General features: G+C 35.0%; 2 long non-coding RNA genes across 3 annotated transcripts in view; both read left to right on the top strand.

The window, feature by feature from the left end:
* The window catches only part of LOC125106809 (uncharacterized), a 149313-nt gene that overhangs the window by 59174 nt on the left and 71483 nt on the right, over positions 1-18656 (top strand). The gene's annotated exons all lie outside the window — the stretch shown is intronic.
* Positions 1-18656, top strand: part of LOC125106810 (uncharacterized) — a 32809-nt gene that overhangs the window by 7680 nt on the left and 6473 nt on the right. The window contains exons 2-3 of one of the 2 annotated variants that reach the window (XR_007129434.1): positions 647-801; positions 17346-17497. This is a non-coding gene — a long non-coding RNA (uncharacterized LOC125106810). Of the gene's footprint in view, positions 1-646; positions 802-17345; positions 17498-18656 lie in introns of those variants that run through there. The other variant, XR_007129433.1, reaches the window with a different exon arrangement.

Below are 18656 nucleotides of genomic sequence, written 5' to 3' on the forward strand. Positions count from 1 at the left end.
CAATTAAAACTTTTAAAATTTTGTCCTTATGGAAAAATCTCTTTTTTTTAATATTTTATTTATTTATTTATTTATTTGAGAGAGAGAGCATGGGTGGGAAGGAGCAGAGCAGAATGAGAGGGTGAGAGGAAAGAATCTCAAGCAGACTCCCCACTGAGCATGGAGCCCATACTGGGCTCCACCCCAGGATCCTGAAATTATGACCTAGCTGGAACCTAGAATTGGATGCCTAACTAAATCAGCCACCCAGACACCCCTGGAAAAAATATATTTTTCACTCAATTTAGATTACTATTTTGTGAATCACTTATATGTACACATTAAAAAGAGAATGTAAGAAAAATAATTTTTTGAAAAATAATTTGAATAAGATATTCCTAAAAAGTTTTCCATTCAGAATCTGGATCTTTTGAGTTTCAGAGTTGTCAGTCTCCTTATTTTGCCTCAGAATAACATCCCCTATGACATCAAAAGTATTGGTGATACAATGATGTATATAATTCCTCTAAAAAGTTCTTTTGTCTCCAAGATATTTTTCCATACCATTTATTTATGATCTGCAGACATAATTTTTTGCTCTCTTTAACTTTCCAAAGACTACACAATATTTGTAGGTAACAATGAGAAACTATGTTTTCTTCTCAAGAGGTTCTGAAATACCCTGTTGATCAGAAAATTTATGGTTCTCCAGTCATAGCACCAGAAATAACAGCCAGGGTTCCCCACGCCCAAGAAACCTTCCACTGCCTGTCCTATGACAATTTTAGAAGACCTCAACATTTCAAAGAACTTGAAATATAAGTAAGTAAGTAAATAAATAAATAAACAGTTGTTTCTTAAATAAACTAAAAGTAAGGTATCCCCATAGCAACCTGTATTAGCTAGTGTTATACCATGACTGGCAAAACATGATATTGTTAGATATCTGTTACTATGTTTCTACTACACGAATACAAGGTTCAATGAATTAGTATACTATAGATTTTCTCTCTGGTGATTTTAGATTTAACCATTGTGTTTCTAGTTCTTTGGAATCTATGTCCCTCTGTCCACTCATCAAGCTTTCCTCATATCATGCTTTAGTTTATTTAAATATTTGGAGAAATAGCCACTAAGGATTCCCCTGCAACAAGAAGGAGTATGTAGCTAAAATTTATGGACAACTTATCTATTATGAACAAGCCACTTTTACAGGGACTTTACATATACTTTTGCATTTAAACCCTAGGAACAATTCAAGATTTATAATTGCCATTTTTTAAATGACATAACAGGGAACTGATTCTCATATGATTTGACCAAGATAATTCATAATAGAGCAGGTTATAATTGAAATTTTAGGCATCTTTTTAACATCTTCCCTTTTTTTAATTCTAAATTTTTTAATTTTATTTTATTTTTTCTGTGTTCCAAGATTCATTGTTTATGCACCACACCCTATGCTCCATGCAATATGTGCCCTCCTTAATACCCATCACCAGGCTCACCTAACCCCCTGCCTCCCCGCCTCAAGCATAGCTAAGATAGAAAGATTGTATGGGAATAGGCAATAAAGATGAAGGTCCAAGATCAGAGACTGCAAAGTTGGGACACTGCCTTAGTGTTTACTTAGGGAGGTAAAGTGGTACATAAGAAGCAACAACCACTATACCAGAGGAGGAAGGGAAGACCTCAGGGTGATACTGAGCCTGGCCATCATAATGTCAAAAGATTCACTTTTAGCTAAGTCCTTTATTCTGAAGAAAAGATAGCTTTAGAATTATACACAGCCATACCATCATGAAGTTGATTGAGATAGAACTTGTTAAAATGTAAGATGAAAAGGACTGTGTGCCCATGTGTATTATGATATATATACCAGCAAAAATGTGTATAAAAATTTGTATTTGAAAACTGAAATTTATGAATGGGGATTAGTTAGCTTGTTTTAAGTTAAGCAAGAAAACTCACCTTATCTGATCATAAAGAGAAGGGGATCAGGGTCTCCATAATTTTTTTGTTTGTCTGAAAGATTCTCTCTGGTTACATACGTGTATACACCTGCAGGTGGGGGATGGGATGTTATCTGAAATAGCATCCTTTACATGAAGTCAGCAGGTCCAGTTCTCTTCAGTTTACTATAGGGTCTATGGCATATTTTCTTAATAAATTCCCTGAGGATATTGCTATACCCAAGTCTTAATTATTTAAAACTTTCTCACTATAGTTATAGAAGATAGAAGAAACTGTTCTAAAGCAAAATTGAGCTAGGAATCTGCAAAGTGGTGGTTTTGTAAAAAATACCTGCTAGCTACTGTTTTGCTATTAATTTCTTCTTTATTCTAAAAGTTAAGTCGAAAAAAATCTAGTTAATTGAGGGTTTCATTACTTAAGGTTTTATTGCATGCAAATAATGGTACAATAAGAATATACAAATTAGCTCAGCAAATAGAAAACTTCACTTATTTTATGCCTCATTGAAGGCTAGAAGTATCAGGGAAGGTCCCTGGGGATCAGACTGTGCATTGGTATTATTCAACATATTCATTAAGCAGTCAGTGGAAAATGTAAACGAGCACACATCCAAATCTGTAATAATAAAATGCTGGAAGCTAAAGATAATAAATCAGCTTGATCAAAAATACAGATGGATCTGGACAGCTGTGGAAATTATTCATATGAGAAAGAGATGAGTTTTAATGGAAAGAATAATACAATAATGCATTTGAAGAAGAAGAATACACAGCAGTAAAAAATTAATAAGATACATATGAAGTAATTATGGAGAATACTATTTTAGTGTATTTGTTGATTAAACTGAACAGAATCTCAACAGTGAGGGATAACTGTATTCTAAGTTCCCTAAGTTGAACAATTGGAAAAGGAGAGAAACATTATACTACCATTTAGCTAGACAATAAAATTCTATCTATAAGCTTAATGGAGATTTTATAAAGTTAGCCACTTTCAGGACAAAGTAGCAATTTTAGTACATAAAATCTGGCAATTATAACTAGCGTGGAGGTAGCTGTTAGTTTTGTGTTTAAAATATGGAATTCCCTGCATATCTCCAATCTTGTAGATTAATTTCAACTATCCATCTCAAAGTTTTCTCTCTGACCACACTCTTGCAACTTTTCTTCTAAGTTTCAGTCTCAAAGCAACATGACAATTCTTGCTTTGCCCTCAAGATGCAGTAAAACTTACCAAACCAAAGATCCACAGCTGACTGTTTTGACTAAATGAAACAGAATTCTAATATTCTGGGTATATCACACACTCTTACCATAAATTAAACCATGCTATTTCTAATTTAAAAAATTTTTGCTTTGCCAAGTAAGAATAATAAGAAATTATCCTTAGAATACAGTTGGTATCAGTTTGTCCCTAAGGAGACAAATAACCAAAATAATTACTAGTTGGTTTTCGTGGAATATACCCTGAATTTAGGAAATTGATAGTACTACATGAACCAACAAGGCCTAATGAGATGGAAGTCTCCATTCTAAATGTTTATGAAATTGGTAAAAACCTGTTTGAGCAGGTATAATATAGTAGGAGAAGCTTTGAGCATTTAGAAAATATAAATTTTTGTCCCAGTTCTAACCCATTTGCTTTGTGTTCTCTCTTGTTCTCTCCCAGACTGACTAATATGATGACATTAAGAGTTTATTTAAAAAAAAAAAGAAGCCTTTCATAAAGGTAACATATCATTAATAGTGTGATTATTTAATGTTATTTATTTATAAACAAAATTATGTTCCAAGTAGATAGAAATGTTTGTTCTAGTGAGAGTACTTAAATATGTTTTTATAAAAATTGACCGGTCTTCCAAACTCCTGAATACTAAAACTTTAATCTTTTATCTCACCTAGGTTTCACTAATTTCTCTCCTTCCCATTTGTCTTTAAGAAAAGAACTCTTTTGTTTTGGACCTTTTTCTTTTATGTTCTTTCAGAATTTTTGTTTTAACTTTCCTTCCTGCCCAAACAACTCTGTTTGTTTATCACCATCTCCACCAATAATGATTTTAAACGCCTCTCCTAAGTCATAATTACTATCACTTCCCATTTTCTGTGGTAATCCTATTCTGTCATTTGTCCAGAAAGGAGAAAAAAAATTAGTATTCACTGTAGCTTCTTCACTTTTATAAATGGTGTTTCTTCCTGAACTGCTTTTTGCTGCAGTCCCAGAAGCACTTACTAATTCTGAAACTCTCCCTTGGGTGATTCTCTGAATTTGAAATTGTGACCTTGAGGCGGTACTGATAGATCACTTCTTGTGTGCTCTGATTCCATGACTATGTTGAATTCCAGAGAAGAGCATCTTTCCTTTGCTCTAGGAGATTCATTCATCTCAAGGGTCTTTATTTTTCTTCCCTCATGGGAACCGTTTTATGTATGTGCACACTCTGGGCACTGAGTACAAGTAGAAACATATGGCCAGTAATTTGCTTGTGATGTATTCACATAGGAAAAAGAGGGGAAGTGGTCAGATAGAACATATAGATCAAGTGGTAACCTCAGGCAAATAATTTCATGATATAACATGTATGAGTCGGAGAATATGTTTTGAATGAATCACATCTTGGAAATTATTACTAAAAAAACTTTGCCAGAGAATTGGACTCATTTTTGATGATTATTTTTACATTGGACTATAATGCTCATTCTGTACTAATAAATCACATTTTTAGACTAATCAACATTATCTAATTTAATAATGACTAACACCCAATAAAATCATCTATTAAGATTATTCTAGTTTAAAAAACAAAAAGATTATTCTAGTTTCCATGAGAGGAAACTAAATCCCAAGGACTCCCAGATAGTAAGCCCAGGAGCCAAATTTAGATTACATTTATCATAATTTAGAGGACTCTCAGATCTTAAAAGTGGTCTCCACATATTAGGAATATATTCTAGTCAGCAAAAGTATCAGTTCCTGAGTACATCAATGAGGTCAAAGTTATTGAGATAAAAATGACTCTTGCCAGGCCTCATCTTCCACACTGATCACTTATGAAATAAAAGCCCATGATCTGGAGTTTGGACACCAAAGGAAACTCTTCTGTTGGGATTCACAGGCATACATAGAAGACCTTGATAAAGTTGTTTGGGAAAGTCTCCACATTGCTTACTCTGCCCTGGAAGCACACATTTGAGAAGAAAAGCAATAAATTATGGATTGTTTAAAGGCTCAATGTAATACAATGAAATGACAATCATCCTGAAAATAAAGGAGTTGCTGGACAAATCCTACACTGGCAGCAACTCTCTCCTGACCTACAGGGCTCAGAGCTGTCACTGTAATCTCTTCCCTCCATAGCTTATCATTAGTCTCCACTACAGTGTTTATATACCACCTCCCTATTAAAGAGGACAGCTTAATCAAAGAGGAAATATCGGGATGCCTGGGTGGGTCAGTTATTAAGCATCTGCCTTCGGCTCAGGTCATGATCCCACGGTCCTGTAGTCTAGTCCCACATCAGGTTCCCTGCTCAGTGGGGAGCCTGTTTCTCCCTCTGCCTGGTGCTCCCCCTGCTTGTGCTCTCTCCGACAAATAAATAAATAAAATCTTTAAAAATAAATAAATAAATAAAGAGGAAATATCACTATGTATTATAAAGCCAAAGCAGCCTTATACTTGGGTATCAAACGAAGGGGAGAACCGAAAATGAAAATAAAGTAGGAAAGAACAAGCAATTCTCATATTTGAGTACACATGCATATCACATCAAATGGCTTCTTGGTAGCCCTATAGATGAAATGTTAGGTGTTAATGCTAATAAAGCAGAGTGCTTACTAATTTATCATAGGATAAATCATTGGCTTTGTCCTAAATTTTGTGGTTCTATAGTGTTTTTGTTTTTGATGCCAGTGTTTGGAATTAGGGATACTGTTAATCAATGAGCTTTATAATATGGTTTAGTTCTCGGTGGTAGAACCCGGTTCTGGTTGATGCAAACAAAAAAATGGAGTGTTTGACTGGCATAAGGAGAAGTCTAAGAGTGGAAACAGCTTTAGATTTGGGTAGATATAGATATTCAAATGAGGTATTCAAGAAGAGTTCTGTAAAGGTAACTCTTCACCACTGCTTTGCTTTTATCTTTGTTGACTTTATTTTAGCAGCTGTATTCAGCCACAAGTAGTGCCAAGTGATAACCACTGATATCAAGATGATCTTTTATCACTTTAGACACCTTCTTGAAAACAAATAAACAAAATACTTCTTCTTCTGTGGACAGTAAAATCCACATGTAAGGGCCTTGCCGTTCCAGCCAAGGTTATGAGTTTAGTGAGGAAACTGAAGTGCCCTAAATGACCACATCTGGGTCACATGTATTGCTAATGTTCAAGGTTGAATCAGCCTCCCTCAAATCACATGGATTAAGACTATTGAGGAAAGACTTGTCTTCCAAAAGAAAGGCAAGGTGCTTTTACCAAATGAAAGGGAAGTATTTGTGGCAGGCAAAATAATAGCTCTCTAGTATAAATGGTACCCATGGGAGGCAATGAAGATTAACATGGAGTCTAAGAATAATAATGCATGCACAGAGCTTAGTGTCCTTGAACACTGTCACTCCCTTTATTCAGTATTTGGACACAATTTATTGGCAAACACTGTGTTAATGTTGTCTTCAATTAGCAAAATGGAGTTGAAATTATCAAAATCCTGGACCAGAATGCATCACTTGGTATTATAACCAGGCTTGCTAGACCTGCTGTCAAATGAAGCTAGGATATTTTCCAGCCAAAAGAAAGACGGGACCACAGAAACTCAGCCTGTAGAAATGTAAAAGAGTTGTTGATTGCTTGAAATAAACAGAAATACGAACAGGCAGCTGGCAGGGAGGAAACAGAGATAGGCCGATATCATTTGGGGGGAAAAAAATCTGTTCGGATCTATATTACAGAGACTAATAGACAGAGATAGAGCTCCAAATACAAAGGCATACTCTGAAAGTAGCAACCTCACCTGCTAAAAACAAAGGATAGCTTTCATAATCTCTTCCTCAGAAAATGTATTGACCCTTTTAGCTTCATATTGCACTACCATAGTCATTTTCAAATATTAAATTATGTTAATTATCTTCATATACCTTATAGGTGTAAATGCCATACTAAAACCCAGGGACATTGCAAATTGTGGGGCATACCCATGTGGGAAGCACATCCCATGCATTTATGATAGAGCGAGTCTGTCTGCGAAACAACTAAACACACACATACAAAAAACTAACACCCCAAATTTCATGCCCAATCCAATCGAAATAGAGACCTTGTAATCAAATCACAGCTAATTTGAGGGTACTCAAAAAAAAAGATGATTAAAAATTTAGAATAAGTGTATCCTCTAGTCAGCTTAAAGCTAGAAAAATTGAAGGTGATGATACATTGTTTTATTCAGATTACATTAGCCAGCTCTTGTGTACTATATCTGGTTTTGTCTCATCAGTTTACCAAAATATGTAGGTGTTTACATATGTATATTTGTGTATGTATGTATGTATATATGCATTTACAATTCATACTCTCCTCAATGGCCAAAGTGTTTATTTCAACTCTAAGAGATATGCTTTTAAAAAAGCAATTCTTACAGTCTAATTTAAATTCAGTAAGAGAAAAAGGATTAAGTGCATGCACTTTCATTTAGCAGGTTCAGCTAGCTTATTTGTGCATCCAGCATAATCTCTTAAAAATTACCATAAGCAAAATATAACAGATTGTAAACGGTTGCTCATATTAACTTAGCTAAGTACTTGTAATCTGCATAAGCGTTATTTAACAGAACATAATTGTGTAACAGTATGATACCTCCAGAGTTTGGAAGACTGTTATGTGACTCAATCATATTTAGCAATCAGAAGGCTAAAATAGAGAATACTTAAACAGTAGATACTTTTTAAATATGCAGATGCACTGTTTTTTCCACTGAAAAATACATTTGAAATTAGAAAAAAAAATCTGGTCTTCTTCCTGGTATTTCATTTCATTAATCTTAGTTTGAAACAAATACAAAATATACTAAGGAAAAGGAAAACCATTGTCCTGAAAGACAAAGTACTTTTGATTTGTAAGAATCAGACTTTGATGAGAGAGAAAAAGGTTTTTCTAGAATTCCAAAAGTTCAGCTTTAAATGTTGAGGGTGAATTTTGAAAGACTGAGAAATACAGTTTATATTATAAAACATAAAGAATGGAAAATTCAACATGATGATCTTCTAGCCCAAAAGGAAGTAAGTATTCATCTGGGTCAGTAGGTTCCCAAGTACAGTCCTGGAACAATAACATCAACATCACCTGGAAACTTATTAGAAATGCAAGTTGTCAGGCTCCATTGGGACCCACTGAATCAGAAACTCCAGGGATAGAACTCTGCAATCTATGGCTTAATAAACCTTCCAGGTGATTTTAATGCATGCTTGAGAACCACTGGTCTAAGCTGAAAGTGATTTTAAGATAGGAATGATTTAAAGATAGCTGTTTGGGAAAGAGTCCTGGATAGTGCAAGGAAAGCAGATGAAGGCTTCTGTCTAGCCTAAGGTGGGGTCAAAAGTGTCAAGAGTATCTAAAGCTGAGACAAGAGGGACTCAGTCTGAGGACCTTGGTGACCAAAAATGGCAGAATGCATTATTTTCTCTTTCCTTATGGCAGGATGATCTATAACATTCTGACTTGCTCTTAAACATAGGTCACCTGGAGAAAAAGGTATATAGAGAGAATTCTGAAAGTAACTGAATTACTTTGAACTAATGTATTGGAAATGGGGCCTTTTAATTAAGTTGTTTTCATTTGTAAAAAAAGTAATGGCTGCTATAATTTTTCTCATATCATACTTTATTCATTTTTAAAATGCTACCGTTAGGGCGCCTGGGTGGCTCAGTGGGTTAAAGCCTCTGCCTTCAGCTCAGGTCATGATCTCAGGGTCCTGGGATCGAGTCCCACATCGGGCTCTCTGTTCAGCAGGGAGCCTGCTTCCCTCTCTCTCTCTGCCTGCCTCTCTGCCTACTTGTGATCTCTCTCTGTAAAATAAATAAATAAAATCTTTAAAAAAAATAAAAAAATAAAATGCTACCGTTAAAATAAGCAGAAGGCTTTAGTAAAGTAAGTGCTCCCATGGTTATATAATCAATATTTTATTTTTAACTTGAAAGATCTGACCAAGCATTGCTTTTAACAATTTTAATAACTGTATTCAATAATTACAAGTTGTGTTTTAAGAACTATGCTAGGTGCTTCTCATTTGCTTTTTCAATTATACATATAACAAGTCACTGGGATGGATGTTATTTTATACATGAGAAAACTGAGATTTAGAGAAATTAATTTCTCATTACATATCATACTACAGTAAGATGGAAACATAGGTATATAATATCAAAACCTAAAATCTTAATCTCTATGTTATGCCAGAGTGGCAACAAGTAATACCTGAAGTATGTACACAATATAGCTTAGGTACTAAATAAAACACTTGCTTTGCATTATTCTATGCAGTCAATAAATATTTGTTGAATGAATGGATAGACACCATTCAATTTATATAAACTCACTTCTGTATTTGATTCAGATGGGCCTTACTTAATCACCTTACCTAAATGGCACCACCCTCTTCCCCGAATGTCTCTTTAACCTGATTTATATTCCTTCTTAATACTTATAATTATATGACCTATATATCTATTATAAATTCACTCAGTTTTCATCTTTCCCACTCATCTGTTAGTTCCATGACAATAGGGCTTTGTCTCTGGTTCACTGCTGTATCCTTAGTGCTTGGGATATAGTGGAGATTCAATAAAAATCTCCACAACAGAATATTTATAAATGAAATAACAGTATTCTTGCAAGTTTTAATGACATATATTTGCAAATAAATAGTAACTTTTGGCTAATCCCTTTTCCTTTATTTCATAGATCTTGAATGCTAATAAAACATTCCATAGCCTTATCTATGGGATTTAAGGAGACCTTTTCTAAATGTTTGCCAAAGTGTCAATAAAGACTTTAACTTCTGGTGAAGAGCCCTGCCCAAGATGGTTGTGTTGATTGTTTTGACATGTTTGAAGCTGATAAAGTGCCACAGCAGAGTAAGCTTACAGAATGAAATTTGGATGTGTATGTACAGAAAGATGAGAAGTGAAAGGCTGAGAAGACAGAGATCAATTTAGCAGGGAAGCAAGGTGGGGGAGAGTGGGGGGGAGGGGGAGAAAATATCATCTTGCCTTCTAAATATTTATACTACCTTCTTGTGGTAAAGGTAATGCAAAACTCCACTGGGCTACTGTCAGATCAACTGGTGGTTCCTCATACCACCTGCCCATCATGGTTAACCCAGCAGGGCACAGCAAGTTCCTAGGCAGGGAGCCAATTACAACAAAAACACAACTCAGAACAAGAACACAAAATGAAGGGTTTTAGGACAGCAATATAACACTCAGCAATTCCCAGGAACCTTTTATCTCTGCAGGCTGGAAAAAAAATTGGTTATTTGTTTTTACCTAGCAAAGACATCTTGTTGGCACCAGGAGCCCCAGAAAGTATCTGCCAAGTCCATGTCAGTCTTGGCCAGTTTTCAACGATGTGCTATACAGTACATTAAACTTTATACTACAGGAAAGCAACCTGTGAATACCTAGATCCCTGTGTTAAAGTTCCAGCTAAAATGTAAAGATTTCCCGATTGTCTGACAGATGGGGTTAGAATGATTTAATGGTTCAGTCCCAGAGTGAATTCAATAGCTGTTAAAAAGCTATCCTTTTGCACACTTAGCTTACAGAACACATGTTTTAGATACTCTTTTTTCTTTCTTTTTTTGGTCATTGGATTTTTTTGTTGGCTCTTGCTAAACAGGCAGAATATTGTTTTCATTTGTTAATTTTTCTCTTTAAGCTAATCTTGCCTCCTTGCAAGCTTTTTATCAGTTTAATCTTATTTTCTGCTTGCCAGACAATGGAGAGAATAAGAAACAAGGCACCACAGTTTTGTGTTTTGTTTTGTTTTTCGAGTATGTTTCTATCAGAATTAGAAATACCTAAAAATAATTTTTAAATCTCATAAACATAGATTTGAAGGCAAGGTTTATGCTCTCCTTAAGACATAGTCATTTCCTTGCATTTCTGATGTTGGGTACACACAGGAAACCCTCAAGCTTTCATTTGTTTGATCATGAATATAAAGAACTATGGAAAGAAGTGAAATTGAGTGAGGGAAAGAAATGGGAAAGTGATGGCTATTTCCACAACAGAGTAAGAAATAGGACAGAGTTTCAGAGAAAAATAGCCAAAGGTAGAAGATTTGCCACTTTCTCACTAGCTTGTTTGTCATATTGGGGGAAAAAAAATAAAACATATTTTCATAATGAGAATGTTGCCCTTTGGTGCTAAATAAATATGCTATTAGTCTAAATGAATTTCACAGGCCCTTCCTCTCCGTTTTTGAATTGAATGTTCCTTTCGTAATGCAGAAAGGGGATTTGTATGATTATAAAGCATCAAGAGTGAATTCTGGAACATAGGATATGAGATAAACAGAAAAAGATGGAATGTCTAAAAATTATGACAATAGAATTCTTAAAATATGGTTCCAAATTAGAGAAAACATATTTCCTCTAACAAAATAAAATGAAGTTATCCCAGCTAATACATCATCACTTCCCTGTGTTCATCTTTTTTAATTTTTAAATTTTGCTTTATATAGTAAAGAAGAAAAATAACATCTTTTCAGATACATAATGTAATAAAAGAACAGTAGCAAGTAGGCACAATCAATTTACATTATATGCAAAGTGACTCCGTTTTAACAAATGATTTTATATGAATGAATAGGCAGACAACCTATTATTTCATATAATGTAATCAATGGATTGGAGTGTTGCTTTGTTAATGCCTGGCCAGGATATTCTAGTGTAAGGAAATCTTCCACGATGGCCAAAGATAGAAAACTCATCATTCCTGGATCTAAAGAATGACTAAATTCCCCAATTACTATATCTGAGAACTGTCAGAAAGAGAAAAAGCTCATTAGTTCAGCATAACTACCTGATTATCCTCACACAGTAAAATCTTATTTTTTATGCAAAAATGGGCTGCGTTTTGGAAAAGCACTGTTGCATGGAAAATGTATTAAAAGAGCTCCATGATACGTGCCTAATGTTTTTGTATTGTTGAGGAGTTTGGAAGGCAGTATTATGCATACAGATGTGTTACAGATCATTAAAGATCAAGAGCTTTCAGATTGCAAAGTCAACAGGCTCATACAAAAACTGAAAGAGACAAGCAGCATCTTATTTGGAATAGGAGCTTTGAGGAATAGAAATAGAAATGATATTCTGGTCACTACCCCCATCCTATCCAACACTCTGTTTTGCATTCTAGATTATAAAAAAAGAATAGTGTACATTTTAAAATTAGCATTTATGAAATAATTACCAAAATTTCTCAGAAGATAGAGTTGTATAAGAAAGGGTTGACATCAACATCTGTACTAATTTGGGAATAGATAATAAAATAAGTAAAAATGTGCTTTGGCAGACTGATTTAATAATAATAGGGTCTCTGTAAAGGAGTGAGAAATATGACATTTCTTGAAAATAATATTTAACAAATTTTGACAGTTTGTTTTTCCCATAAATGAAGCATTTTAAATATGAAGTTTGAGTAATAGCAATATTTCAAGGTTTAAAGATAATTTGGTTTCTTGATTTGGAAGATATGACCCCCAATTTGAAATGACTGGGATAAACATTTTAGTAGTTAATTTCCTGTGAGGTAGACATTATAAGCTTTGAGAAATCAAAATTACCTTAGGTTTAATTTATTGTTAATAATGCTTGGTAAGGAACATATTTACATAAAATATGTTCTTCTTAATAATAGGAGATCTATTATTAGAAAGTTCTAATGTCCCTAATTTAAAACAGGGTTAAAACAAGTAAAAGAAATGTGTATGAAAGGGTCCAACTGTCCATGGTATCAGGATCTTGCTACCTCCCTTTTGCCAGACTTCCTGGCATTTAAGTTCAACCCTGCCCTTGTTTCTAAACCCAAAACTCTTTCTTGCCAGCAAGGATTTAATTCACTGCCAGATGGTCAGCAACAAGTTGTTATTGCTACCAGTCTGGCTCTGACCATGCAGGCCAAATCAAGAAATTATGCTTCAGCTTTGTTTCTGGGAATGGCTCTGTAACAGGAGATTGTCCCTGGTCTCCTGTGCCAATGTCCCTGCTTAAACTGGTTGTCTTAGAAATTCTCCAGTCCCTCAAGCCTGAACCCCACTTTTCTCTCTTGTCAATCCCCATACTCCCAGCTTCTGGAGACTGCATTTAGTTTCCTAATTTTTGTCACCCTGCTACTTCCTGTCCTTTTGTTTATTTGTTTTGTTTTAACTTATCTATCTGGATCTCTGAATTGTGACAGCTCCTATATTGTTCATCACTGCGCTCCATTGGCCTGACTATTGGTGATGCACTGATATCCCTCTTGTAAAGTCGGATACTAACCACTTACCTGTGTCTGTCTTTTGTCACATATTCTCTGGATACCATATTCTGCTGCCCCAAACAAATTATCTTTGTGGGAAAAAAGTGCTTAGGCTATGTTCTAAAGTGGCATTCTGAAAACAGTTAAAAGGCAGATTCATCCAACTCTGGAAAAATGAAACAAAATGGTGAAAATCCATCTACGACAGTGTACAATAAAATAGAAGTCTGGAGTACAATTGAGGACAAAAATCTTGGAAATTTCACCCAAAATATGGAACTTGACTAAGATATGCCTACCCCAAATTTAGCACATTATTTTGAGTCTTTGAGTCTTAAAAGAAACATTTATCCTGATCCCTCCTGTCTGCTTTGTGACTGAGAAATTTAAGATTAAGGGTCTTAAAATTGTCACAAGGTGGTTCTCTGACAATTGGTAAACATCTGGTGAAGCTGATCAAGAGAAAAGAGATATAAAGCACAAGTATTCAATATCATATATGAATGCTACATATAGGTATTACTCTTTGTAAGCACTAAAAAAAGGAATGAAATGATATTTTACCAACTTTATTTCTAAAAATTTGTAGATTGAAATGAAATGGGGAAATTCATGGAACACTTCAACATTTCAAAACACTTCAGAACACTTTTATTATTAGAGAATTTGAATCAATAATTAAGAATATTCCCACAGGGGCGCCTGGGTGGCTCAGTGAGTTAAAGCCTCTGCCTTGGGCTCAGGTCATGGTCCCAGGGTCCTGGGATCGAGCCCCGCATCGGGCTCTCTGCTCAGCGGGGCGCCTGCTTCCTCCTCTCTCTCTGCCTGACTCTCTGCCTGCTTGTAATCTCTGCCTGTCAAATAAATAAATAAAATCTTAAAAAAAAAAAAAGAATATTCCCACAAAGCTAATTTCATGACCAGATGACATCACTGGCAAATTTTACCAAAATTTAAACACACCCGTACACAAACTATTTCAACATACAGGAGAAAAGTGGGAGATCATTTATGAAGCTCACATAAACTTTCAACAGACAACTTACAAGTCTAATAAATGATTATATGAGTTCTTGAAAGATGATAAAACCTAATTAAAAATAGTGCCTATATAACACAGATAAAACTCAGATGACTTCTCAGGGGGAAAAATAGTGCTTAATTCTCTTTTAGCACTGTCATTAATCAAAATTTTTTTGATGCCCTTTCTATCAGAAAATAAATTATGTTTTTAATAGGCAAACTAGAATCTACATATTCTTAAGATTTTTATAGTACATTGTGAATAAGTATGAAATTGACCATCTCTTCAGCTCAGAATGTTTTACCAAAGGGTGGCCTGCTGTTTTGTTTTGTTTTCTTTTTTAAAATGTTTTGCATGCTTACTTTAGCATGCATATAATGGTAAATAAGGGAATAATTTTCCTCTATATTTTGTCTTCCATGTGTATCCTCAAGTTTCTGATTTGAAGTAGCTGTCAAATCTAAATAAATAACTAAGCAGAGGGTAGATGTTGCCCAGGGTAACAAAAGGTACGTTCTCTGTTTAATATACTTCATGTTTCAAATGTAAATTAATTCATTATCTGTTTATTTAATCTGTAATGGTAAAAAATATTGTTATGAATGCATACTGGTGGAACTCTTGCCGAAGTGACTTATCTAAAATAAAACATAGCAATCAGAAGTGAAAAATTACTCTATCAAAGTACATTAGACTGATTTGCTAATACTGTTCTATGTATGACTAATATTTCAAATCTTTCTCAAAGGTAAAATATGGAAACAGTTTCAAAAAAAGTTTTAATGAAGATAGTTATTAGTATGAGGTTTGCATTTTTTGTATACTACACCCTTACCTTTATTCTTTTGTTGCTTTCTTCTGTCTCCCCTCATTTAAGTACTGTTCCTCCCTGTAAACAGTAAAATTTAACCCAAAATGTCAGGAGACACTTGTAGCAGTTTTTAGATATGGGCCAAAATTCTCTGACATTTCTTTCATCCAGGTGAGTGATCTGTACTCCTTGCTTTTGAATCTTGTCTCTGTGATCACTTGACCAATAGAATACAGTGGAAGTGGTTTCTGTGCCAGTTTCCTGACTCAGACGTTAAGAAACTGGGATCTAATTTAAAAGACTCCCAATATTCTCTTAGTAATTGATTTTGCTTTAGGTAGTCTGTAGGGATTGAATTTTATTTTTCCATATTAATAAACAGTTTTTGTAATATCATTCATTGAACAACTTCCCTCTTTCCCCATTGAATTATAATCTCTCATTTTCACCATATGTTGGCTGGAAGTCACACCCAACAAGACATTAGAAGAAGCTACCATAGGACATTTTTACATGATTCCTGCAGTTTTTCGTATTCAATGGAGAAGTAAAATTGAGAACCAAAGGTCCTAGAGGACCTGGGCTCTAATGACTGCTTGTACAGAATACCACTCTACCTTCTATCACTACCACTACCTTTATCAGAGAAATAAATTTAAATAATCAGTCAATTAATCAATCAATCTCCATGTGTTATACAACTGAGATTTGGGGTTTTGTCTATTACAGAAGCTAATATTACATTGATTTTTATACTACTGAACTGTAGGTTGAAATCTTTTGTTTTAGATATTGAATCCAAAGAAATCCTAGTCTATAATTATCTTTTCATGTATGCTCTCTTTATTTGATTATAGTATCAAGTTTAAATTGGCACCCTAAATAAGTTAGATATGTTTCCTTCATTTTAATTTTCTGAAACAATTTGCATAATATATAGATGATCTAGTTTTTTAAAAGTTTGGCAAAGATTCATCTTTGGAGGGAGGGGGAAATTTGGCTACTATTGGTTATGATCCATTTAGCTTTAAAAACGTTATGAAAAGAAGTAGGTACCTTTACTGCGTGAAAAAAATGCACAAATACATATTTACTCAAAGTTTGCACTTAACTTTAGGTCTCTTTTAGGGTTTATTAAATCACAATTATATTGGGGCGCTTGGGGGCCTCAGTGGGTTAATCCTCTGCCTTCAGCTCAGATCATGATCTCAGAGTCCTGGGATCAAGCCCCACATCAGGCTCTCTGCTTACCAGCGAGCCTGCTTGCCCCTCTCTCTCTGTCTGCCTCTCTGCCTACTTGTGATCTCTGTGTGTCAAATAAATAAAATCTTTAAAAATTAAATAAGTAAATAAATAAATAAATCACAATTATAAACCACAGACTCTAGCACACTTTTAGTCATGGGTCAGAATGCTGCCATGCTTTATTGAAAATTTCCTTTTATGCTTTTGTTGTTTGCTCTTACGTTGCTTATAAATATAATAAAGGCTCATTTAAAGATTCTAGTACTTTGTTCTGTCAAGCTTGTATTAATGTGGAAAAATACCATCAAGATGTTTTTAAAAATTGAAATGTCATCACCATTAGAAGGAATACAAGGTCACATCTAAAGCTACCAACACTGTAAATTTAAAATAAAGTGTAATAACTAAACCAAAGAACATTTTTAAAAATTAACCAAGCAAAACTCAACAAGCCAAGTTGTTTCTTATTAGGACTTTATTTTGTTTAAACAAATAGTAGATAATTTAGTGGCTTAAAATAACTGTAATTATATCTTCTCTGCATTTAGACAAGATAAATCACCCTTTGTTTACCTAGAAATGGCCAATTACAAAGGGCGTTTGTGCCCATCTATTTCCTACATTTAACTTTACCCCTTCTTGCTTTATGCATATACATGCACTGTAACAGTACATTTCATCATGAATAGCTAATCAGAGGGCCCATCAACATGCAGATCATTTCTTGGCTAGCCGAATTGTTGATGAGCAATATGTCATACTTCCTGGCCTCTAGCTTTTTTTTTGTTTGTTTGTTTTTTCAGGCAACCCCTATTACATGATGTGTGCCAAATAGCCTGAAGAAGTAGCTACTGACACTGGGAACCAAACCCTGGCATTAAAAAATGTTACTAACAAGCTACTCTTTTGGCTCCTAAACAAGAATTGAATTCATAAGATTCCCCAAATACCCGTATTAGAATTCCTCATGTGTCTAGACCATCCTCCACCCACTAACTACACCCCTGCCACATAAGCCCTTTCTGAAAATGCTCCATAGATGTGTATCCACCTCTTTATGCAAACGGAAGTGGTAAGAAAACATGCTTCTGAGCCTCCCTTCCTCATGGGACTCAGAATGAAAGATTCTTCTCTTATTTTATCCCCATTTAGAAAGGATCCCTGTAATATTACCTTTTAGCTCAAGACTGTGAATGTGCCCTGGGGACTGCAATAGGGAAAGTCACTTGAAACATAGGACATTTGTACATGATTCCTGCAGTTTTTCGTATTCAATAGAGAAGTAAAATTGAGAACCAAAATCATTTGTACATAGCTTTGAATTCCCTATACTCACTTTCTTTTTTTTTTTTAATTTTTTTTTTATTTTTTCAGCATAACAGTATTCATTATTTTTGCACCACACCCAGTGCTCCATGCAATCCGTGCCCTCTACAATACCCACCACCTGGTGCCCCCAACCTCCCACCCCCCACCCCTTCAAAATTCTCAGATCGTTTTTCAGAGTCCATAGTCTCTCATGGTTCACCTCCCCTTCCAATTTCCCTCAACTCCCTTCTCCTCTCCATCTCCCCTTGTCCTCCATGCTATTTGTTATGCTCCACAAATAAGTGAAACCATATGATAATTGACTCTCTCTGCTTGACTTATTTCACTCAGCATCATCTCTTCCAGTCCCGTCCATGTTGCTACAAAACTTGGGTATTCATCCTTTCTTTTTTCTTTTTCTTTTTTTTTTTTTTACAGCTATATAAACATATATTTTTATCCCCAGGGGTACAGGTCTGCGAATCGCCAGGTTTACACACTTCACAGCACTCACCACAGCACATACCCTCCCCAATATCCATAACCCCACCCCCCTCTCCCAACCCCCTCCCCCCATCAACCCTCAGTTTGTTTTGTGAGATTAAGAGTCACTTATGGTTTGTCTCCCTCCCAATCCCATCTTGTTTCATTTACTCTTCTCCTACCCCCTCAACTCCCCATGTTGCATCTCCTCTCCCTCATATCAGGGAGATCATATGATAGTTGTCTTTCTCCGATTGACTTATTTCGCTAAGCATGATACCCTCTAGTTCCATCCACGTCATCACAAATGGCAAGATTTCATT

This window comes from Lutra lutra, chromosome 8 (assembly GCF_902655055.1).
Source record: "Lutra lutra chromosome 8, mLutLut1.2, whole genome shotgun sequence".
In the NCBI taxonomy this organism is placed as follows: domain Eukaryota; kingdom Metazoa; phylum Chordata; class Mammalia; order Carnivora; family Mustelidae; genus Lutra; species Lutra lutra.